The sequence below is a fragment of the Muntiacus reevesi genome, chromosome 2 (genome assembly GCF_963930625.1).
Source record: "Muntiacus reevesi chromosome 2, mMunRee1.1, whole genome shotgun sequence".
Lineage (NCBI taxonomy): Eukaryota > Metazoa > Chordata > Mammalia > Artiodactyla > Cervidae > Muntiacus > Muntiacus reevesi.
In genome coordinates, this window is record NC_089250.1 from 1,310,748 (window position 1) to 1,336,147 (window position 25,400).

General features: G+C 39.0%; 1 protein-coding gene and 1 pseudogene across 4 annotated transcripts in view; one reads left to right on the forward strand and one right to left on the reverse strand.

Moving 5' to 3' along the window:
• The window catches only part of PLCB1 (phospholipase C beta 1), an 830,993-nt gene that overhangs the window by 496,076 nt on the left and 309,517 nt on the right, over nucleotides 1–25,400 (forward strand). The gene's annotated exons all lie outside the window — the stretch shown is intronic.
• LOC136162215 (small nucleolar RNA SNORD62) lies at nucleotides 5,639–5,716 on the reverse strand (annotated as a pseudogene).

The window sequence follows — 25,400 nt, forward strand, 5'->3', positions numbered from 1 at the left end:
CTCTTACAGACATACATGACTACTGGAAAAACCATAGCCTTGACTAGAAGGACCTTTGTTGGCAAAGTAATGTCTCTGCTTTTTAATATGCTATCTAGGTTGGTCATAATTTTCCTTCCAAGGAGCAAGCGTCTTTTAATTTCATGGCTGCAGTCACCATCTGCAGTGATTTTGGAGCTCAGAAAAATAAAGTCTGCCACTGTTTCCACTGTTTCCCTATCTATTTGCCAATGAAGTGTTGGGACCAGATGCCATGATCTTAGTTTTCTGAATATTGAGTTTTTTTTTTTTTTTTTTTTTTTTTTTTTCAGTGGGTTTTGTCATACATTGACATGAATCAGCCATATAGTTACATGTATTCCCCATCCCGATCCCCCCTCCCACCTCCCTCCCCACCCGACTCCTCAGGGTCCTCCCAGTGCACCAGGCCCGAGAGTTTTAAGCCACCTTTTTCACTCTCCTCTTTCACTTTCATCAAGAGGCTCTTTAGTTTTTCTTTACTTTCTGCCACAAGGGTGGTGTTATCTGCATATCTGAGGTTATTGATATTTCTCCTGGCAGTCTTGATTCCAGCTTGTGTTTCATCCAGCCCAGCATTTCACATGATGTACACTGCATATAAGTTAAATAATCAGGGTGACAATATACAGCCTTGATGTGCTCCTTTTCCTATTTGAAACCAGTCTGTTGTTCCATGTCCAGTTCTAACTGTTGCTTCCTGACCTGCATACAGGTTTCTCAAGAGGCAGGTGAGGTGGTTTGGTATTCCCATCTCTTTCAGAATTTTCCACAGTTTATTGTGATCCACACAGTCAAAGGCTTTGGCATAGTCCATAAAGCAGAAGTAGATGTTTTCCTGGAACTCTCTTGCTTTTTCAGTGATCCAGTGGATGTTGACAATTTGATCTCTGGTTCCTCTGCCTTTTCTAAAACCAGCATGAATATCTGGAAGTTCACGGTTCACGTATTGCTGAAACCTGGCTTGGAGAATTTTGAGCATTACTTTGCTAGCGTGTGAGATCAGTGCAATTGTGCGGTAGTTTGAGCATTCTTTGGCATTACTTTTCTTTGGAATTGGAATGAGAACTGACCTTTTCCAGTCCTGTGGCCACTGCTGAGTTTTCCAAATTTGCTGACATATTGAGTGCAACATTTTCACAGCATCATATTTTAGGGTTTGAAATAGCTCAATTGGAACTCCATCACCTCCACTAGCTTTGTTCGTAGTGATGCTTCTTAAGGCCCACCTGACTTCATATTCCAGGATGTCCAGCTCTAGGTGAGTCTGAGTGATCACACCTTCATGATTATCTGGGTCATGAAGATCTTTTTTGTACAGTTCTTCTGTGTATTCTTGACACCTCTTCTTAATATCTTCTGCTTCTGTTAGGTCCATACCATTTCTGTCCTTTATTGAGCCCATCTTTGCATGAAATGTTCCCTTGGTATCTCTAATTTTCTTGAAGAGATCTCTAGTCTCTCCCATTCTATTGTTTTCCTTTATTTCTTTGCATTGATCACTGAGGAAGGCTTTCTTATCTCTCCTTGCTAGTATTTGGAGCTCTGCATTCAAATGGGTATATCTTTCCTTTTCTCCTTTCTTAATTTTAAAACGGATGTTAAGAATGTCTTTTCTAAAAAAAAAAAAAAAAAAAAAAAAAAGAATGTCTTTTCTCAGTTTTAGCAAAAGGTTTGGAAACAACACTGACATACATTCAAATGGTATTTCCAGACAGTAATTTAAATTTATGACTTTCCAGTTTCTCATGCAAGTACATGTATATTTACTTTCATAAGTATAAAGGTATACACATAGACACATATATGTATATACATGTATATACACACACTTAAATAATGGAAACTTATTTTAGAAATATTTGTATAACATGGATCTATAAGGCTCAGAAAGAATTCATTACTCATTTTTCCTAGTAATATTTTTAGGCATTCATTCATTTTTCACTTTATCTAGCCAAACTAAAATTGAATGTGGGATCATGTTTCCTGCCATTTCTTGTTTTAATTTTTTAAGTGGTAGTCATCTACATAATATAACTACATAATATTCTATACATCTCCTAAATTTCTGAGATTTTAAAAGCTATGTGTGATGGTGAATGATAGCTCTATTTGAGGTGAGGACCAAACAGAGGTCACTATAGGAAGCAAATAATATTGTGGAATTGATCTTAATTCTATAAAACCAAGTCATGGGAAGAAAGTAGAGAACCCTAACAGAGGAGATGGGGATAAACAATGAATGGTAAAATAAATTCTGTTAAGGAAATACCAGCAATCAAATCATGTATTATCTGTAGATGTATCACAGATAAATATTTTTCAGTCTTGAAGGCAACACATTCAGTCATAAGATAGTTTCACATATTTTATGATGACCTTCTAGCAAAAGAAAAAATTAATTAAAATTATCTTATGATAGTGTCCTAGTTTAGTATCTAAAGAATCTGATGAGAGCTCGTATTAAAAAAAAAAAACTTGAAAAATAAATTTAAAAGACTAAAAGTAAATGCATATACAGAGAATCATACTAATTCTCTTCTCTAAACTTAAAGGTTATTAATTACTTTTGGCTTTTTTCCTGTGTCATCCTGTTTGATTTTGTTTTTAAAGTTAAAATGCCAAGGAGCTCATTATTGTTAACTGTACTTAACTGCCCTGCGAAAACCACTTGTGTTTTTATATATACCAGATTCTCATTACAACTGGGTCCATGCAGTGTGGGCTGCGGGGCCCCTGCCTTTGTGATCACTTCTTAAAAGTTTGCTTCAGCAACTAATAAGCCTGGTCCTTTAGGCCATAGAGAGCTCTTTCATCCCTTTATTCTAATAAAACTTACTAAGAACTGTACTCTTGACCTTTGTAAGTCTCTATAGTTTGCTTTGGTGTACTCATTTCTTTGTCTTCACTGATGAGCAGCTTAGTCAGGGCAAGGACAAGGCCAACATTGTGCATGTGTGTGCTGTGTTTTCCTAGGCCAGTCCAGTGCTGGGTATATATTGTATCTGCCGTTAATATTTTTGCTGAATGAACCAACTCTCTTTGGATGGACTTGAGACAGTCACTTCTATTTAATACCTTTTTCTCCCCAGGGTGATTAGAGCAATATTTCAGTGAAGGTTATATATGATCAGAACTGAACAGTCGTCAGTCTGTTGAAGCACAGAGAGTGAAGGGAACAAAGATATTGACTCATAAAAATTAATTAACAAGAAATAACTTCTCCTAAATAAGCAATGGAACACAAAGGATGTGTTGACTGGTCAAAAGGACCTGGATTAGAAGTTATGATAGAGAACATATCTAAGTTATTTGTAAGAGGAGTAAATGTATTACAAAGCTCTATGCAAATTTGTTTCATGCAGTATTGTCTAAAGGACTATCCAGAGTGTAGAAATGAGATTAAATTCTTAGGTAAAATAGCCCTTTCTTACTCTTCAGTTTTCTCTAGGTTTTTAACACTGCACTTTTCTTCTATGTCCATTATCACTCAGGGTCATCAAAAAAAGAACTCAGCTGTAACCTGGATTCCTGAGAAATAAATCACAATTTCATGCAATGAAGCTCTAGATACAAACTGTTCTTTAAGCAATGATTCAAGCTCTCTTTAAGCCTCTCATATATAATCACAAGTGAGTAGATCAATAATAAGATGGAGCAGTCATAACATCTTGATAGGAATAAATATTAGTTCAGTAGAAATAATTTAATAAACATATGTCTGCATTCCCAAGCATTCATGACAGATGGTAGAATATATATCTATTTTGTTTTCAGAGCACCTATTTTCCTTTAGATATTCGTGCTGCTGTTTGCTTTGTTGGGAGATTGATTGCTTTCCTGGCCCCAGCTCTTCACTGTCATGCCCTCCCTCCCCCTACAGCCATGCCCTTAGACATGTAACTTTATAATTGCCTTCTGCTCTGACTTCAAGCTCAACCATTGTGATTCACAGTGGCAAGTGAAATGCTGGCTAATGTGAAATTCACAGATATGAATTCACAGTACAGTCAGGCTTACTCTTAGAGTTGCCCTTGGATGCCATGAGAAGAACTTGCCCAGGCTAACCTGCTCAAAGAGGAAACACATGGAGCAGAGCTGGTGCCCACAGCTATCTCAGCCAAGACCAGCCTCAGGCAGCTGACAGCACTTCTACCTGCAGGCATGTGAGCATGCCAGGTCAGGATTAGCAGAACCACACAACCCACCCACAGAAGTGAGAGCCTGAGAGCTGCCTATTGTTTTAAGCCGTTATTCGTTGGGGCAGTTTGTTCCATGGCATTAATATGATAATTCCTACCTGATGCAATTTGATTTCTCAATATGCAAATATGTAATTAATTGTCACTTGTTCGTTATAAGTATAAAAGCACCTGGGAAAGGAACAGAGATTCTTGAAATATGCCTATGATTCTGTTTTAAGGATTTGGTATCAAATTAAAGTAAAAAATGCAATAGATTTAAGTTCTGAGAATGTTCAAACTATGATCTGTTCATTTTTTTTCCATAACAAGAATTGAACAACTACAGAGGAATAAACCTGGCCTGCCTCTTGAATTCTCTAGAATTATATGAAGTTTTTCCAGTTGCTAGTATGACAGTAGACTTTAGTAATGCTCTGAAAGGCATTCTCCTCAGCTGCATGGAATAGAATGGGACAATCAGTGCTTATTATTTCTCACTATTCTACAGGTTGACTAGGCAGATCTAATCTGAGATAGCATCTTGCCAGTCAACAATGACCTCACTCACATGTCTAGGCTAGGATAGCTGAGACCTCTTTCCAAGAAATTTTTTATCTTCCAGTGGGCCAACTTGAGTTTGTTCAGATGGCAGCAGAAGTGTTCCCAGGAGCAAGGAAGGGCACAACTAATAGGCAGAAACTTTTAAAACCTCTTTTGGCACCACGTTCAGTGCTGTCCCATTGGCCAAACCCAAAGTTAGTCGTTGGGGCGGGAGAGTATGGCATGAGGGAAGGGAACCTTGCAAGGTCATTGTTACAGAGAGCAGAATCGTAACAGCCATTTTGCAGATAATCTACTTCTTTTTATTTTTTATTTTTTTCTGCTGGGCAAAGGGCACAGTCAGGAGGACAGCATGCATGTCCGAGAGCAAGCCTGTGTCGCGCTTCAGGCTCTCATTCCAGAGGAGGAAGCAAGGCTCTTCCCCAGAAGGACAGATTCTCAACAGACCGCAGCAGAAATCACCCTAATTTTACACTCTCAGGAGAGCGGGAGAAAGAACCACAGGCTGGCTGCGGGGGTCGAGAGGAAAGACAGAAAGGTCAGCGAGGCCCAGAGACCTCCTCCTAAGTAGGGACCCAGTGAGTCCCCCAAAGAGGGGAGCTGGAGAGCAAGGGCATCTTTGTGCCCCCTTTAGTGGCACAAAAAGGCAGGAGTCCTTTATGCTTTGCCTCCAAAAGTGACAGAAAACAACTGGGGTCTGGGGCTTAGGGTCCCTAGTGTCTTTGGATCCTCCTGAAGCCTGTTATGACAGGACGAGGCGGGAACCACCACGCCCAAGGGAATGCTCCTAAGGCTGGAACGAGGTGTGAGAGAGCAAGGAGGTGGGTCAGGAGACCCTCAGGAGGGGGGCCGGGGGCCGCCGCATGTCATCTCTCAGTCACGTTCCTCTTCATCTCCCTGCTACTGAGTCCACAGTGGAGGGTGATAATCTACTTCTCATATCACGCCTGTATCTTCTTGACGGGGAACTAGAACCCTACATGCCCTACATACCTGTAACTCCTTCCTACATTCTGGCCCATGGAAGATGATCCCAGCCCTGTTTTACAATGTAGGTTTTACTATTATTAGTTATGATGAGACCAACAGATCAGAAGACAACTGCCACTGCAAAGAGTTTGCTACTCATAGTGCTCGAAAGGAGGGCACACACCATGGCATGGTGGGCCTTATGGAGAAGCAGCAGGGTCAGTCAGGAGGAGAAAGCAGAAAAGGGAAAATGTAGACAAGAACCGTTACTGTGGCTTCTGATGGAAGGAATGGGAGAAGTGGGGTCAGCAGGCCAAGGACTGGCTGGTTTGAATAATTTCAGTGGGATCTGGGGTGTAAGCTTTAACCCTGGGTGATCAGGGCAGGGAGTAGAAGGGCCCAGCAGAGGCAGTGGGGTGGGCTGGGGGTGTGACTCTGAATTGGTTGGTTTGTATATGAACCTTAAGCATGAACTGTTTACTCTTCTAGGCCTGGAAGGTGCCAGGAAGTTAGGCTGGGAAGTTAGCCCTGGAAGGGACACTCCCTTCAGTGTCATCGAGGCCTGAGGAGATGTCAAACATCAGAAAAAGTAGAAAATAAAAAGACATGGTTAATACAAGCCCCATTTGAAAATTATATTCCTAAAGTAATAATATATTACTGTTCTGAGAGAGTGCAGTAAGTCTCAACTTTATTTCATAAAACCATGCAAACTGGCCCTGTGATACAATGACCACAGAATTCTCAAAATATTTTTAAAGGATTTCTCAGTCCCATTTGACTTCTGGCTATCCTGTCTTTTTTCTGGGGTTTCTTTTTCCAGTGTTCAGCATTAAAGCAGGACCATCTTAGCATTCTTCTAAATGTGTGTGAAAAATATATGACACATTCTCTGAATGGACAAAAATGTTTTCAGGGGAAGCTATCTCAGATAAGTAGAAGGCAGTGTCAGCTAAATACACTTTAATGATGATTTATTTAGTACCTGCTATGTGCCAGGCACTATGATAAATGCTGTGGGATTTTAATCAAATGGCACTTAGATTCTCAAGGGGCTCACAATTTACTGAGCACAAATTACAGGAAAACAAATGATTGAGCTACAGTTAGAAGTCAACTCTGTTGAAATGAGTCACAAACAGCTTCAGATAGATCTTCAAGATAGACCTTCAAAGATGAATTTGATGCTTGGGTGTGGGTAACATCTCAGGCAGTGGGAACTGTATGTTCAAAGGCACAGAAGTAGAAATCAGCAAGTCATAATGAGCTGAAAACACTTCCTGTGTGACCAGAACCTGGGATACATATGGAAAAGTGGTGAGAAATTAGGTTAGGCAGGAAGTTCATGATCAAGGAGGGTCTTAAATACCGTACTAAGGAATTTACCCCACCAACAGTAAGGGACAATTTATGAGTTTTAATCAGAAAAATAACATGAAAAAGCTTCAATTTTTAAAGGTTTTGGGGGCTCTACTATATAGGCTCCTGTACTCACTTAGGGTAGGGATTATATCTGTCTTTATCACATCTGTTCCCCAGCACCTAATGAAGGGCCTTAATACACACTAAGTCCTTAGTACACACTCATGCAGTTGAGACCACTGTGCTAATTACATGTCCCACATGCTTTCCTACTTTTCCCAGTTTTCCTTGCAGTTAAATTGAAGCCTTGTAATTAGCTCTGGCCGATGAGTGTTAACAGAAGTGATTTGGTGACCATTTGGATATGGAAGGTGAAGATGAGAGATGAACCTAGAATGACTCACAAAATCTTGCTTGAATCATTCAGAAATGATTATAAGGAATAAGTTTGGGGATATAGATAACTGGCTCAATTTTGGATATCTTGAGTTCAAATGACTATGAGATGAACTTTTCATCAGAATAGAGCTAAATGTTGCAATGCATAATATAGACAATTACTGTGGGCAATCAGAATGATATTAAAACATATAGCACTTTATGGAGAATGCTAGAGTGGCCCACCAACCAAGGTTGTCTGACCAGGATTGAGGAGTTTCCCTGGGATGCAAGAGAAAATTTCTGTGCCAAAACTGAGATAGCCCAGGTAAACAAGGATGGCTGGTCACCCTTAGTTCTGCTTTGCTATACCACCTGCAAAAACATGGCTAGCGAGTTGTTCTCCTCTGAATTCAGAAATCTGGATTAGAAAGATTTAGACTCTTCCAAACTTCTGTATCTCAGCTACCATTCAGTTCCAAAGACTGTGAATCTTAATTTGGCAAGATAAGAAATAAAATGTGAATGCTGTAAGCCAGAGTCATGCTGGTACCAACTCACATCAGCTCACAAGAGCTAATTCTGCTCATTTCTTCCCAACTCCATATTTAGGGGGTCAGGTTGATAGGTCAGAATTGGCTATGCTGGTAGAATTCCTATGCTAGAAATTGACAAGTAGTACTATAAATCGGGGCCACCTCAAAACTGGGTTTTAAATGTTTACGAGCGCACCACTGCCCTAAGCTAAGTTGAAAAAGTGTGGCAGACATTGCATCATGGGCTCAGTCAATGGAGTTGCAGCTGGTGCTCTACACCATCCCTTTCCTAAGACAGTGCCTCTATCCTCTAGATGCTATGTGTCCTGGCTGCCAGCAACTCTTAGCCACCCCCTTCACCTGAGAACTGTCCTCAGCTGATGGGAGCTGTCTTGCCTGGAAATGCATGGATGGTAATGTCCTGCACCCAGGGGTGGCCTGTAGCCAGACTGACTCATAGGAGTAGCATCCAAGGTCAACCCTCCTGCCACAAGCTGGGACAACACTGCGGTGCCCTGTGTGTGCCAGGACTCCCTCTGGGATCATGCTGAGACTAGTCACAGACGAAATCACATCCTTGCCCATCTGCTTCCCCTTCCCCATCTTGCTTCTCTTATTTCCTTATGTGTTTTTTCCCAAGAATCTCTTTTAAAAAATCACTGGCTTAAGAGTTGCCTGCCATCTTGACCTGGAGATTTTCATACTCAGTGAAGTAAGCCAGAATGAGAAAGACAAATATCATATGATATCACTTATATATAAAATCTTTAAAAAGAATATGAATGAACTCATTTACAAAACAGAAATAGAGCCACATCATAGAAAACAAACTTATGGTTACCAAAGGTGAAAGAGGCAAGGAACAAATTAGGAGTCTGGGGTTAACATGTGTAACTCTTATATATAAAACAGATAACCAACAAGGACCTACAGGATAGCACAGGGAACTCTAATCAATATTTTGTAAAAACCTATAAGGGAAAAGAATCTGAAAAACAGCATAAGAGACTCCCCATTTTAGGCTCTGCTTTTAGGGAACATGACTTACCACACCCAGTCCAAAAAACCTCCATTGAATGAACATATGATCCTTGGTATATCTCATGTACTAACTAATGAATTGTCGAGAGGACTTTTGATCTTCATCCATTTGAGCAAAAAGCATCCCTTTGATTCTTGAACTTTCTGGAATCTCATTTGTAATTCTCCCTCCTTCCTTTGTACATATCTAGTAGTAACCTCAAAATGTTTTTTAGGGGAGCTTTCAATTTTGCATTTTTGAACTTTGGATCCTCCTTTATTTAAATTGAGAGAAGGAGAAATGAAACTCCAGTGTATTCACATGATATTTAAGGTAGAGCAATTTAGTGGCAGTAGGCAATCACGTGGAGCAGCCATTAAGGGCTGAATTATACCATCTGTAGCTACTTAACATGCTGAACCATTCCTCTCCGTCTGGAAAAATCATAAAAAAGGGTCCGTCAGCACTCTGAGTCACTGCTAAGAAGCTTATGCATCCTCACACCTGCATTTAAATGAGTGTTTCCGGGGCAAAATACAAAGACCTTAGAGAAATGAAATGAAGCACTTTAGCAGTGAAAAATAATATTAGTTTCCATCTGCATTTGTAAATTGACTGCGGGAAGAACACTTCTGGGATTAGTTTATTTTTTTTTTTTTTTTTTGGGATTAGTTTATTAATAAGAATCATTTTGAATAACTTTTTAAAAAATAGCATGTATTTTTAAAACATGGATAGATCATATAAGAAGGATTATAAACAAGTGGCAAAATTTGATGATAACCAAGATATGAAGGAATAGTAACTGGTAGGATGCCTTGCTCCATTCCAAATAGGAATTCTACAAATATGGAAATACATAAATCGTATCAGTAGTAGGATTCAGAACCTGGTAGGTGACAGTCCATGGGTTCGCAAAGAGTTGGACACGGCTAAGCAACTTCACCTTCTTAAATTTTATATTTTATTAGGGTATAACTTACATTGAGTATAGTAACTAAATCTTAGGTGCTTGTCTTGATAAATTTATAGACACATACACACACACGATCATCACTTATATAGAGATAGAATATTTCTAGTACTCCAGAAAGCTCCCTCAAATATCTCCCCACCAAAAGTAACCACCATCTGACTTACACTGTAGATTTTCCTAGATTGTCATTTATCTGTGGAATAATTGTTTCCCTTAATACTATGACTAGTAAGTCATAGTAACCTTTCATTGCCTATTTCAAACATCTCTTTCATCCACCATTGTCTCAAGACTCATTAGACTTTTGCTACTTGGAAGAGCTCACCCTCTCATCATCCCCACTGGGCACCCTTACCCATGTGATAGTCACAGTATTAATGTGATCCTTAGAGATTTTGCCCACTTTCTGGAGCAAAACACATCCCAGACTCTTAGCACTGCTGTTCTGGATGCATATCTGCAAATTCTAGGACCCAAATCTAGATCCTTTCAGGATCTCTTACCTCTGGTAAGAGGTGAGTCACACCTCAAGCCAGTGGCACCATGCCATCATATGAGCAAGGGCCATTAGGGGTGGACTACATTGCCACTCCTGAAGTTTACTAACTTAAATATACACACCTCAGGAGATGTCACTCTTTGACTCATCCTTAGACCAGCCTCCTGCAGAATTGTTCAGGATGAGATGGAGTGGGGAAAAACTACAACCTCTTCTCTTTGCATGGTGCTGTATACACATTTTACCCCGTTACAACCCAACAGTGTCTGATTTCTGGTATACCATGTTGGTTCATGTCTCCACACCTTTAATCATATCATAAATCTTTTTACAATTATCAAGTTTTTACCTTTCTTGACTTCAATTCTTTTCCTTTCCCTCAAGTCTTGGATGAATTGTCACAACCTAGAATGCCAAGTTTTTGCCTTTTCATATTGTTCCTGGGGTTCTCAAGGCAAGAATACTGAAGTGGTTTGCCATTCCCTTCTCCAGTGGACCACGTTTTGTCAGAACTCTCCACCATGACCCGTCCATCTTGGGTGGCCCCACACAGCATGGCTCATAGTTTCATTGAGTTAGACAAGGCTGTGGTCCATGTGGTCAGATTTGGTTAGCTTCCTTTGATTGTGTTTTTCATTCTGTCTGCCTTCTGATGGATCTTCTGGAAGCTTCCTGATGGGACTGAGGGGGAAACTGGGTGTCATTCTGATGGGCGGGGCCGTGTTGAGTAAATCTTCAATCTAATTTTCTATTGATGGGTGGGGCTGTGTTCCCTCCCTGTTGCTTGGCCTGAGGCCAAACTATGGCAGAGGTAATGAAGATAATGGTGACCTCCTCCAAAAGGTCCTGTGCACACACTGCTGTACTCAGTGCCCCTGACTCAGCAGGCCACTGCTGACCACACCTCTACCATAGACTCCTGGACACTCATGGGCAAGTCTAGGTCAGTCTCTTGTGTGATCACTGCTCCTTTCTCCTGGGTCCTGGTGTGCACAAGACTATGTTTGTGCCCTCCAAGAGTCTATTTCCCCAGTCCTGTGTAAGTTCTGGTGGCTCTATGATGGGGTTAATAGCAACCTCCTCCAAAAGGGCTTATGCCACACCCATGCAGATCTGTTGCATCCAGAGCCCCTGCGGCAGGTCACAGCTGACTATACCTCCATAGGAGGCACTCAGACACTTCTGGCTCAGTCTCTGTGGGCTGAGCGTGCATTTTGTGCCTTTCCAGCTCTGAGCAACTCAAGTAACCAGGTGCTTGGTGAGCTCACTGTCCCAGGTGGGCTGTGTGTCTTAATCACTTCCCCGGTCCTGGCTGCTCAGTTTCCCAATGTGCCGCGAGAGCACCATCACTTCACGGCAAATAGATGGTGAAACAATGGAAACAGTGACAGACTTTATTCTCTTGGGCTCCAAAATCACTGCAGATGGTGACTGCAGTGGTGAAATTAAAAGAAGCTTCCTCCTTGGAAGAAAAGCTATGACCAACCTAGAGAGCCTATTAAAAAGCAGAGACATTACTTTACCAACAAAGGTCCATCTGGTCAAAGCTATGATTTTTCCAATAGTCATGTGTGGATGTGAGAACTGGACTATTAAGAAAGCTGAGCGCCGAAGAATTGATGCATTTGAAGTTCGTGTTGGAAAAGACTTTTGATAGTCCCTTGGACTACAAAGATATCCAACCAGTCACTCCTAAAGGAAATCAATCCTGAATATTCATTGGAAGGATGGATGCTGAAACTCTAATACTTTGGCCACCTGATGTGAAGAACCAACTCATTGGAAAAGACCCTGATGCTGGAGGGATTGGGGGCAGGAGGAGAAGGGGACGACAGAGGATGAGATGACTGGAAAGCATCACCAGCTCAATGGACATGAATTTGTGTAGACTCCGGGAGTTGGTGATGGACAGGGAGGCATGGCGTGCTGCAGTCTATGGGTCTCAAAGAGTCATACACAAGTGAGCAAGTGAACTGAGCTGACTTGAGAATGCCAAGCTAAGTCCTTATCCTCTGAGTCCTCATGCTATTTTTTTTAAGTATTACTTCCATTGTTTCCCAAACTTGAGGCAACCCCTGCTCCTTACCAGCTCCTTATCCTTGACAGCTCCATGTGTTCAATATTCTCCATTCTTTAAATTCAAATTTGGACGCTACCTCTTATTTCCAGTTCCTCTCGAATGAAATTTATTGCTTCCTCTCTATACAAATTTGACAGTTTGTTAATACCCCTTCATGGTTTTCACATTTTATATTTCCTGCCAAATTGTAAAAACTCCTTGAGAGAAAGAACCATGTCTTATTCAATATTGTATTTCAATCCACTCTAGCACCCAGCTCAGCACCCCCAGATTCAATTAACACCCCCTGAATGCATGCAGACCTAGTGAATAAACATCCCTCATCGATTAATCACATCAGTTAAACTGGGTCAAAGACATTGTATGATGCTGTTTCCACTGTCTGACTTTTGGAGAAGCAGTATGACTTGCAGAGTTGACATGTCCTTGATATCACAGATGTGTCTGAAGAGTCAACTTTCTGGATCATTTCACCAATCTCAGTGTTTGGCTTTTAGTCTAGGCACATTTTTCACAAAGAAAACATGTACAACTAAATGTGATGATGGAAGATTTCTTATCAACATGATGCAGAGTAGAAAAGGAAATTTGCCTTTAAAAGCAGATGCTGGGCCAGTGGCTAGGTCAGGCTTGCTAATTTCCCTACTCCCTGATGGCCTTGTGTAGTCTAATACTCACCATGACAAATCCCAATGTGCCATAGACCCTAGTGATCACTCTCAAAGTAGGAAAAACTTGTAATATAAAATTTGCAGGTTCAACAGGTCTCCTTTTCACATTTGTAGCAATATTTCTTTTGATGAAAATTAGATTAAGAGCAATTTAAGTTTCCCTCTATACTTTTTAAGCAAACAGCACTCACAAATTTAATTTGTGAGTCCAGAAATCCAGAACCATGATATTAACTCAAAACTCTGAGCTATAAAAACTGAGACCCTTATATAAACACACTGAGGAATCTTTGAGACATATGTCTTCAGCATCACATGGTATGTTTTAGTTTGGGAGTTCATGAAAGTGTAGAGAATAGCTTTCAGAAGTTATATAATGATGATATTTTTATTAAATTTGCAGCCCTAAAAATATCTTTTAGTAGATGAAAGTATTTTTACTTAGCAGAAGCATTATATAGTTTGTAAAACTATGCCAAAATTTTAAGAACAAAAAGTGATCTGCTTTCTTTGCTATTTTAGAAGACTAATGTCAAAGCTATCAAATATAAAAATTGCTGGGAACTCCAAAAGGGGAATGATGAAGGATCCGCTTAGCTCTGAGCATTACCAATAGAGAATTCTCCTAGGGCTTATACTAAATGAGTTGGGTTATTATTAATTAGTAGAAACTAAAACAATTATCTGATCATGCACAGCATCATTCTTACTGTGTACCCTGCCCAGGGACTCTCTCAAGAGGGAGTGTGGTAGTTCAATTCTATTCTTTCTTATATAATAATATCATTATGGTTCAAGTAAGGGGGAATTCCAACAAGAATGTATTCCAGGGACTTCCCTGGAGGTCCAATGGTTAACCACACTTCCAATGTAGGGGGTATGGATTTGATTCCTGGTCGGGGAAATAAGATCCTGTGTGACTGAGAAAATACATATATTCCAGTCCATCCAAGGGAGAAGTCCATGGCATTCCAAGGAGTTAGAAAAAACAAAACATGAGGTAGCAAAATAAAGTTGAGAGCAGAGATACCCCTTATTGGAGACCTCAGGAGTCTTTTGTTTTTCTATTTTCTAATTTTTCTATTTTTGAGAGTACTTGCATTCATCCTGCAAGCTTGCATGGGGAAGAAATAACATAGTTGTACATTTTCACCATTGTGTCCCCATGGCGTGCTGCAGTTCATGGGGTTGGAAAGAGTTGGACGCAACTGGGCAACTGAACAACAACAACAACGACATTTGTCACCATTGTGTCCCAGTTAATAACACTCTTACCTAAGGTTGTAAATTTTTCAAATTAGTGGAGTATTAATACAGAATTGCTTATACTGGCATTTGTGTTTGTAACATAATTAAAACCCCAGAAACAGTTGCACATGAAGTCAGAGGTCCTGGGTTCTAGTTTTCCTGAGCTAGGTGGCCGTGGTCTAATTATTAAACATTTCTGAATGTTCCAGTCCATGACTGTAAAACAGAAACGTTGAATCAGGTGACTTTTTAAGTCACTTTTGAAATTGTTAAGATTTCACAAAACCACTTCAATCTCCACGAAAATAATTAAAAAAAAAAAAAAAAAAAAGATTGAAACCAAGTTTGCTTGTCCTTTTGGACAAAGTTCCTTCTAGTCAAAGCTATGGTTTATCCAGTAGTCACATATGGATGTGAGACTTGGACCATAACGAAGGCTAAGTACCAAAGAATTGATGCTTTTAAACTGTGGTGTTGGAGAAGACTCTTGAGGGTCCCTTGGACAGCAAGGAGATCCAACCAGTCCATCCTAAAGGAGATCAGTGCCGGGTGTTCATTGGAAGGACTGATGCTGAAGCTGAAACTCCAATACTTTGGCCTGATGCAAAGAATTGACTCGTTGGAAAAGACCCTGATGCTGGGAAAGAATGAAGGCAGGAGGAGAAGGGAGGAGGAGAAGGGGATGACAGAGGTCAAGATGGTTGGATGGCATCACCGACTCAATGGACATGAGTTTGAGCAAGCTCCAGGAGATGGTGAAGGACAGGGAAGCCTGGTGTGCTACATTCCATGGGGTCACAAACTGTCAGACATGACTGAGCAACTGAACAACTTTGGGGCAAAGCCCAACTCACCCAGGGGTCATTTCTAAATCAGATGACTCTAAGCTAGTTTCCTTTGTATCAGAGTAAAGTGGAGGCATCCATATTTGTTAGAAAGCTTTTAGATGTTGATGGAGAGCCAAGTTTGAAATGGCAAGTCATCTAAACCTCCTTATGTTAACTGGTGTGATGTCTCCTTACTTTGAGACAAAGTTTGTTCTGAAAAACTTGCTACTTTCATGATTCTATTTATGTCTCTCACCCTCCTTCCCTTTTTCCAGCTCTACCACCATTGCTACTACTATTTAATCTCCTATGACTGTATGAGTTCAACTTTAAGGAGATCCCAAGTTCATCTAATTTCACATTTTTTTTTTTTTTTTTTGGTTGGAGTAAGATTTTATTTATTTATTTATTTATTTTTAAATTTTTCATTGGGTTTTATCATACATTGATGTGAATAAGTCATAGAGTTACATGAATTCCCCATCCCGGTCTCCCATCCCACCTCCCTCTCCACCCAATTCCCCTGGATCTTCCCAGCCCAACAGGCCCGAGCACTTGACTCATGCCTCCCACCTGGGCTGGTGGTCTGTTTCACCACAGATAATATACATGCTGTTCTTTCGAAACATCCAACCCTCACCTTCTCCCACAGAGTTCAAAAGTCTGTTCTGTTCTTCTGCGTCTCTTCTTCTGCCCTGCATATAGGGCCATCGATACCATCTTTCTAAATTCCGTATATATGTGTTAGTATACTGTAATGTTCTTTATCTTTCTGGCTCACCTCACTCTGTAAAATGGGCTCCAGTTTCATCCATCTCATTAGAACTGATTCAAATGAATTCTTTTTAACGGCTGAGTAATATTCCATGGTGTATATGTACCACAGCTTCCTTATCCATTCATCTGCTGATGGGCATCTAGGTTGCTTCCATGTCCTGGTTATTATAAACAGTGCTGCAATGAACATTGGGGTGCACGTGTCTCTTTCAGATCTGGATTCCTCAGTGTGTATGCCCAGAAGTGGTATTGCTGGGTCATATGGTAGTTCTATTTCCAGTTTTTTAAGAAATCTCCACAGTGTTTTCCATAGTGGCTGTACTAGTTTGCATTCCCACCAACAGTGGAAGAGGGTTCCCTTTTCTCCACACCCTCTCCAGCATTTATTGCTTGTAGACTTTTGGATAGCAGCCATTCTGACTGGCGTGTAATGGTACCTCATTGTGGTTTTGATTTGCATTTCTCTGACAATGAGCGATGTGGAGCATCTTTTCATGTGTTTGTTAGCCATCTGTATGTCTTCTTTGGAGAAATGTCTGTTTAGTTCTTTGGCCCATTTTTTGATTGGGTCATTTATTTTTCTGGAATTGAGCTTCAGGAGTTGCTTATATATTTTTGAGATTAATCCTTTGTCTGTTTCCTCATTTGCTATTATTTTCTCCCAATCTGAGGGCTGTCTTTTCACCTTACTTATAGTTTCCTTTGTTGTGCAAAAGCTTTTAAGTTTCATTAGGTCCCATTTGTTTATCTTTGCTTTTATTTCCAATATTCTGGGAGGTGGGTCATAGAAGATCTTGCTGTGATTTATGTCAGAGAGTGTTTTGCCTATGTTCTCCTCTAGGAGTTTTATAGTTTCTGGTCTTACATTTAGATCTTTAATCCATTTTGAGTTTATTTTTGTGTACGGTGTTAGAAAGTGTTCTAGTTTCATTCTTTTACAAGTGGTTGACCAGTTTTCCCAGCACCACTTGTTAAAGAGGTTGTCTTTTTTCCATTGTATATCCTTGCCTCCTTTGTCAAAGATAAGGTGTCCATAGGTTTGTGGATTTATCTCTGGGCTTTCTATTCTGTTCCATTGATCTATATTTCTGTCTTTGTGCCAGTACCATACTGTCTTGATGACTGTGGCTTTGTAGTAGAGTCTGAAGTCAGGCAGGTTGATTCCTCCAGTTCCATTCTTCTTTCTCAAGATTACTTTGGCTATTCGAGGTTTTTTGTTTTTCCATATAAACTGTGAAATTATTTGTTCTAGTTCTGTGAAGAAAACGGTTGGTAGCTTGATAGGGATTGCATTGAATCTATAGATTGCTTTGGGTAGAATAGCCATTTTGACAATATTGATTCTTCCAATCCATGAACATGGTATGTTTCTCCATCTGTTTGTGTCCTCTTTGATTTCTTTCATCAATGTTTTATAGTTTTCTGTGTATAGGTCTTTTGTTTCTTTAGGTAGATATACTCCTAAGTATTTTATTCTTTTTGTTGCAATGGTGAATGGTATTGTTTCCTTAATTTCACTTTCTGTTTTTTCATTGTTAGTATATAGGAATGCAAGGGATTTCTTTGTGTTAATTTTATATCCTGCAACTTTACTATATTCATTGATGAGCTCTAGTAATTTTCTGGAAGAGTCTTTAGGGTTTTCTATGTAGAGGATCATGTCATCTGCAAACAGTGAGAGTTTCACTTCTTCTTTTCCTATCTGGATTCCTTTTACGTCTTTTTCTGCTCTGATTGCTGTGGCCAAAACTTCCAACACTATGTTGAATAGTAGTGGTGAGAGTGGGCATCCTTGTCTTGTTCCTGATTTCAGAGGAAATGCTTTCAATTTTTCACCATTGAGGGTGATGCTTGCTGTGGGTTTGTCATATATAGCTTTTATTATGTTGAGGTATGTTCCCTCTATTCCTGCTTTCTGGAGAGTTTTAATCATAAATGAGTGTTGAATTTTGTCAAAGGCTTTCTCTGCATCTATTGAGATAATCATATGGATTTTATCTTCCAATTTGTTAATGTGGTGTATTACATTGATCGATTTGCGGATATTAAAGAATCCTTGCATTCCTGGGATAAAGCCCACTTGGTCATGGTGTATGATTTCACATTTTAAAAAACACATTTCAGGGACTTCCCTGCCAGTCCAGTAGTTAAGACGTTCCCTTCTAATGCAAGGTGTGTGTGTCCATTCCCTGGCCAAGGAAATAAGATCCCATATGCATCACAGCCAAAACAAATAAACAGAAAAAATAGAAGCAGTATTGTAAGAAATTCAATGAAGATTTAAAAAATGGTCCACATTAAAAAAATTTTTTTTAATTGTAAGCACATTTTCAAGTGGGGCATCACCTTTTCTAAGATAAGAATTTAATTTGTCTGCTGAAACTGGTTTGAAAATTGATCATAAAAGACAAAGCACAGTTTTCTAATATCCATATGGATGTTCTATATAAAGGACAGTGTTTGACACCAAGTTTTGAGGCTTTTTTTTTAATTAGACAAAGGCAAGTTTGTCTGGCAAATCCCAGAAGAACCCTTCTTAAAACAGACCTTAAACAGCCTTAATTTAAAGCAACTATACAAACTACAAAATGGCATTTAAAGAGGGTTAGAGATACTAATTGGAGAAGGCAATGGCAACCCACTCCAGTACTCTTCCCTGGAAAATCCCATGGGCAGAGGAGCCTGGTGGGCTGCCGTCTATGGGGTCGCACAGAGTCGGACATGATTGAGGCGACTTTGCAGCAGCAGCAGAGATACTAATTAAAATGGGTTTACTGAAATGCCAGGCATATCATCACTCCTGAAAATTGAATTAAACGCTGTCAATGGTGAATTAACATGAATAGACTTATTATCCCTGTCCAAAAGTATTTTATCCACAAAATGTGTAATACACAACCATTAATCAGAAGTCATGGATTCTAGCTGAAACCAAATCAAAATTTTTAGAATTCTAATAGAGGAATGCATTCAGGTCAAAGAATATTAACAGAAAAGCTTCCATTGCTGGAAGGGCAAACAGAGAGTCTTTAAAGAAGCTTAGAAATTATACTTAACTGTTCTCTTGATCTATTGTTCTTGATGACTTAGAAAACCTGTGTGCTGTGAGTTACACTACATTAATTACAGTAGTGTCAAATATGTAGGCCTTTCTTTTTAAAAAAGAGCTTACTTTCTATGGCTTCTAAAAGTGAACTGAAGGCATACTTTAGAGCTGGTATCTCAGCTGAGATCTTTCCTTGCTCTTCCCAAGCAGTAGAATTTTTCTAAAGGCTTGCCCATTGGAGAACCAGGCTCCAAAAGCAGTTAAATCCCCTGTTAGAGGTCCAGCATATAGCTTTTGTTTTGTTTTTTGTCCACAGCACACCTTGACTTCAAACACCCCAGATATATAAAACTCACTGTTAAAGCACTGCATTGTTTGTATTGTAAGATCATTTGAACTGTATTAAGAACTCTGAAACCATAAAGAATGAAAGATTTATTGTCTATGGGAAACAGGATAAGTGCTCTAGCAAGAACCCACTCCAGCGTTCTTGCCTGGAGAATCCCAGGGACAGAGGAGCCTGGTGGGCTGCCGTCTATGGGGTCACACAGAGTCGGACACGACTGAAGTGACTTAGCAGCAGCAGCAGCAGTTCTAGCAAGAAAGAAACTTTGATTTTCACTTATTTTGAAAAACTGAAATATTCCAGATGCTTTTGTTTATTTTTTTTTGTTTTGCTCATTGACTTAACTCACTACGAAAGGAACTTGTCGCTAAAAATACATTTCAAGAATCAAGTGCCCTTTTTTTTGTATACATTCCTCCAAATCTGTGACTAAGCCCAATGTTCAAGGTTTTCAAAGTGGCTCTAATCCAAAATCAAGTTAACATTTGCACTTTCCCTGAAGTGGAACTCCCAAGATAGCTTTTTGAGCTATCCCTGATGGTGGGTTTTAGCATCACCAACTGACTCCAATTGGGCCATTTGCTATCTCTACGAAGAGGGGGGAGTCTTAAACACTGAAACAAGAGTCAAAGTTTCTCAGTTCAACTGTTTCTGAATTCATAGATCAGTAGTTATCAAATTTTGGTCCAAAGACCAGTGTCCTCTAGGAACTTCTTAGAAATGCAAGATCTCAGGTCTTCCTTTATTGAATCAGCACCCCTGTGATGGGGATCAGCAGTGTGCATTAACAGACCCTGTAAGTGATTCTGATGCACATAGAAGTCTGAGAGCCACTTTTGCACTAATAGATACTTGTTACAACTTGATACTAATCAAGAATTTCCATCATTTAGAATTAGTAGCTTTCACTTTCACTTTTTTTAAATTTTAATATTTTATTTAACCCAGCATATCCAAAATATCATTTCAGCATGTACTGTTTTTTAAATAATTAGTGGGTATTTTATATTCTTTTAAATAGTGTTTTCAAAATCCAGTGTGTATTTTTTAATTTATTATTTATTGAAGGATAATTGCTTTATAGAATTTTGCTGTTTTCTGTCAAATCTCAGCATGAATCAGCCATAGGTATACATGTATCCCCTCCCTTTTGAACCTCACTCCCATCTCCCGCCCATCCCAACCCTTTAGATTGATACAGAGCCCCTGTTTGAATTTCCTGAGCCATACAGCAAATTCCTGTTGGCTATATATTTTACATATGGTAATGTAAGTTTCCATGTTACTCTTTCCATACATCTCACCCTCTCCTCCCCCTCCCCATGTCCATATATTTATTCTCTATGTCTGTTTCTCCATTGCTGTCCTGTAAATAAATACTTCAGTATCATTTTTCTAGATTCCGTATATATGCATTAGAATACAATATTTATCTTTCTCTTTCTGACTTACTTCACTCTGTATAATAGGCTCTAGGTGCATCCCCCTCATTAGAACTGACTCAAATGTGTTCCTTTTTATGGCTGAGTAATATTCCATTGTGTATATATACCACAACTTCTTTATCCATTCATCTGTTGATGGACATCTAGGTTGCTTCCGTGTCCTAGCTATTGTAAATAGTGCTGCAATGAGCATTGGGGTACATGTGTCTCTTTCAGTTTTGGTTTCCTCAGGACCATTTATGTTGGACAAGTAAAAGTGACCAATTTCAACTACTCAGAACACTAGGTTTTATTCTGGGGTGCTGAAAATGTTTTAGAGCTAATTAGAGGTTAACAGTTGTGTAACATTGCAAATGTACTAAATGTCACTGGATTCTTCACCTTAAAAAATGGTTAATTTTGTTATGTGAATCTTACCACAGTTTTTAAAAGATACAATATAAATGAAAGCACTTTGAAATGCAACTGCTTAGTTTTGCCAATCTAGACCATAAACCTAGAGATTAAAAAATTCTCTAACCCATAATCATTTGATATGGGATATATCATAATTTTAATATTTTTTTCTAGACACATGTGATACAGTTTAACTGCACGATTACTAAAGTTTTCTGAGTATACAGTAGAACATAGAGTATTCATAAAACTGATTTCAGTGCTGGCCATGGAAATTTTCTTGCTAGAGTTTCTTCACGAATCAAACAATATTTTGAACTATAAAGAACAAGGAAAATTTTTTGTTGCTTATCATTGTTAGCATGAGGATTAGAAAAGAGGCAGAAAGGATAAAAATGAGGCTTTAAAACTTAAATTTCAGAAAATGTTCTACAGGACCCCCCCTTCTGATACTGTAAAACGATTATATAAACATTTATGTATATTCCATGAGTCGAGTTTTATTCCTTACGGAATCTACTTGTTTTAATTTTTAATGTTCTTTTCCATAGTGATTTATCACAGCATACTGAACATAGTTCCTCACTGTGCCGCAGAGTAGGACCTTGTTTAGTCTCCTTAAGGACTCTCATATAGATGTTATCTTTTATGACAAGCTCTCAGATTGTCCCCTGCAGTTATGCATCACAAAATTCTTGAAGTATTGTCTTTTGTGGGTAAAGGATTTGTTAGCTACTGAACATGTATCAGTTTCATTAGGAGGTTTTTTTCAGTAAATGAAAAAAGTTCTTATGAAGATTCACTTAAAGTGAAAAACAAAGATCAATTAAGTCTTAAATTAACATTTTATTATATAAACCTCCCAACTGTCTATCTCTAATATAAAATATATTTTAGATTAGAAATATTATAATTTATATATTAGAAATATTATAGAGACAAGTATAAAAAATAGAAAAGAATTTTCCTGAATCTTCACAACTAAGAAGTAACATCCTCTGTATCTTGTGAGCATAGAGCACACATGCACACACAGACAACAGTTAATAATGCACAACATATTCCAGTTTGAAACCTGTTTTCCCATTAGCATATCACATTTTCCTTGACAGGAAGTGTTCTTCCATATTATCAATACCACTTTAAAGGCTGCCTAGTGTTCCAGCTTACAGATTTAATTTACTAGATTAATTGATTAATTCTCCACAAATGAATATAATCATTGTATCACTGTGAACTAACATCCTTAGTTGTCGTTGTTCAGTTGCTAAGTCATGTCCAACTCTTTGTAACCCCCATAGGCTACAGCATGCCAGTCTCCTATGTCCTCCATTATCTCCTGGAATTTGTTCAAATGCATGTACATTGAGTCAGTAATGTTATCTAACCATCTCTGCCTGCCACCGCTTTCTCCTTCTGCCCTCAGTCTTTCCCAGCATCAGGGTCTTTTCCAATGAGTCAGCTCTCAAATTGGGTGGCCAAGTGTTGAACCTTCAGCTTCAGCAATAGTTTTTCCAATGACTATTTAGAGTTGATTTCCTTTAAGACTGTCTGGTTTGACCTCCTTGGTATCCAAGCAATTCGCAAGATTCTTTGAAAGCATTATTCTTTGACATTCAGCCTTCTTTATGGTCCAGCTCTCACATCTGTACAGACTACTGGAAAAACCATAGCTTTGACTATAAGGACCTTTGTCGGCAAAGTGATGTCTACTTTTTAACACAGTGTCTAGCTGTCTAGGTTTGTCATAGCATCCTTATACCTACGTTTTTGTGCTTATACTCATTATTTTTCCATTATATTGATATATAATGTCTCTGTTTACACTAAAAATATCAACATTTCTCTTTATCTGTCAAATATTTTTTTCCAATTTGTTCCAATATTCTTTTTAATATTGTCTTCCTATCTGAATATTATATTAAAAATATGTCTGATGCAGAACAAACACTTGATGAGTATTAGATTACCACTACTGCTATGAGAAGTAATATTTAATTGTTACTGACCTCTCCAGCTGAAAATGCTACTATTCTTTCTAGGACATTTATATATATATATATATATTCAGAAATCAATGGTCTGTTTTTTGCTTATGTTAGCTTTGTCAGGCTTTAAATAAGGAACTTGATAATTTCATTTTTATTTCTAATTATTAATGTAAAATTGATTTTACATTACATTTGCATTTCATTTACATTACAATTGGCAAAATTCCTCACAAACTTGTATGAGGCCTGAACCTTTCTTTAAGAAGTTGAAAACCATTTCAGAGTTTTCTTTGATTTGGAGATCTGTTAAAAATTTCCTCTTCTTTTAGATCAGCTTTGGTAAGTAAGATTTTTGTCTAGAATGAATTGCTAGAAGCATGCCCAAAGGTAGACATCACTAAGGAAGTTTTTCTAACAGTCTATTCAGGCAATACTGGTCCTGTCTCCTAAATTCATCCTTTTTTTGTAGTCTCAGTCTCAGTAAATGGCAACACCTCAGCCCTATTAGACGGCTCCCTGGTTTAGTTCAGTTCAGTTCAGGCGCTCAGTCGTGTCCGACTCTTTGCGACCCCATGAATCACAGCACGCCAGGCCTCCCTGTCCATCACCAACTCTGGGAGTTTACTCAAACTCATGTGCATCGAGGCAGTGATGCCATCCAGCCATCTCATCCTCTGTCGTCCCCTTATCCTCCTGCCCCCAATCCCTCCCAGCATCAGGGTCTTTTCCAATGAGTCAACTCTTCACACGAGGTGGCCAAAGTACTGGAGTTTCAGTTTCAGCATCAGTCCTTCCAATGAACACCCAGGACTGATCTCCTTTAGGCTCCCTGAAAACCTCCCTAATCCCTTCCTTTCTTCAGCACCACCTACCTCTTGACTGTGTCCCACCCCTCAGTGAGGCCTGCTGCCTCTCGTCTAGATCACATCCAATGACCCCACTGCTGTCCCTGTGGATCCCACACTAATCCAGCCACTATGAAATAGACTGAGATAGCTTCCTATTTGGCCCTCCTGTTTCCAGCTTTTCACATGGCAAAGTGAATTTCCAAAACTGTAAATCAAATCATGTCAATCCCCTGCATTAAGCTTAACTGCTTTCCTGTGTTTCAAATAATTGTTTGAAATAATAGTAATAGTTACAATTCAAACTCCATCCCAATAAGAGCCCGCATAATGGCCCAGCACACTTCACCTCACCGCAGGTCACTGTGCCCTTCACCTGCTGTGTTCCAGCCTTTTTGAACTTTATGTTCCTTGGATAAGCCAGTGATTTCCTACTTCAGAGCACCGCCACTGCCTGGAACATCCTTCCCAGACTTTTGTGTGGCTCCTTCTTCCACAGTCTGGGCTTTCTATGGATCGCTCACTTATCAGTCCATCTAAAATTGGTCCTGTAACTCCAATCTACTCGCTATTTCACCTTGTCTCACTTTATTTTCTTCATAGAGTTATCTCTTTCTGGAATTTTCTTATTCATTATAGTTGTTTATCTATTGTTCTTCTATACTATAAACATTATATGTGTTGCTTACATGTCTCTGGCATAGGTTTGCCTTCGATAAATATGCATTGAATGAGTGAGTGAATGAGTGAATATAGTCAGGATGATAAAACATGAGTGAATTTGAGAGACCGAAAAATGAGAATATTTTTAAAATAGATCTAAATGTGACTAGAAAATATGTATATCAAGCTGTACACTTAAAATTAATGCACTCTGTACTCTTTAATGTGCATAGGTTACCTCTTAAAATAAATTCATGAATATTTCCTTAAAATAATTAGAGAAAGCATGAAACATAAGTAACGTGCCTAACTCAGAAGATTCTATTTTGACATACTCTAAGACCTAATAGCCTCCTGTACAATGTCACGAACCTCCTTCCATAGTTCTTCAGACACTCTGTCTATCAGATCTAATCCCTTGAATCAATTTGTCACTTCCACTGTAAGGGATTTGATTTAGGTCATACCTGAATGGTCTAGTGGTTTTCCCTACTTTCTTCAATTTAAGTCTGAATTTGGCAATAAGGAGTTGATGATCTGAGCCACAGTCAGCTCCTG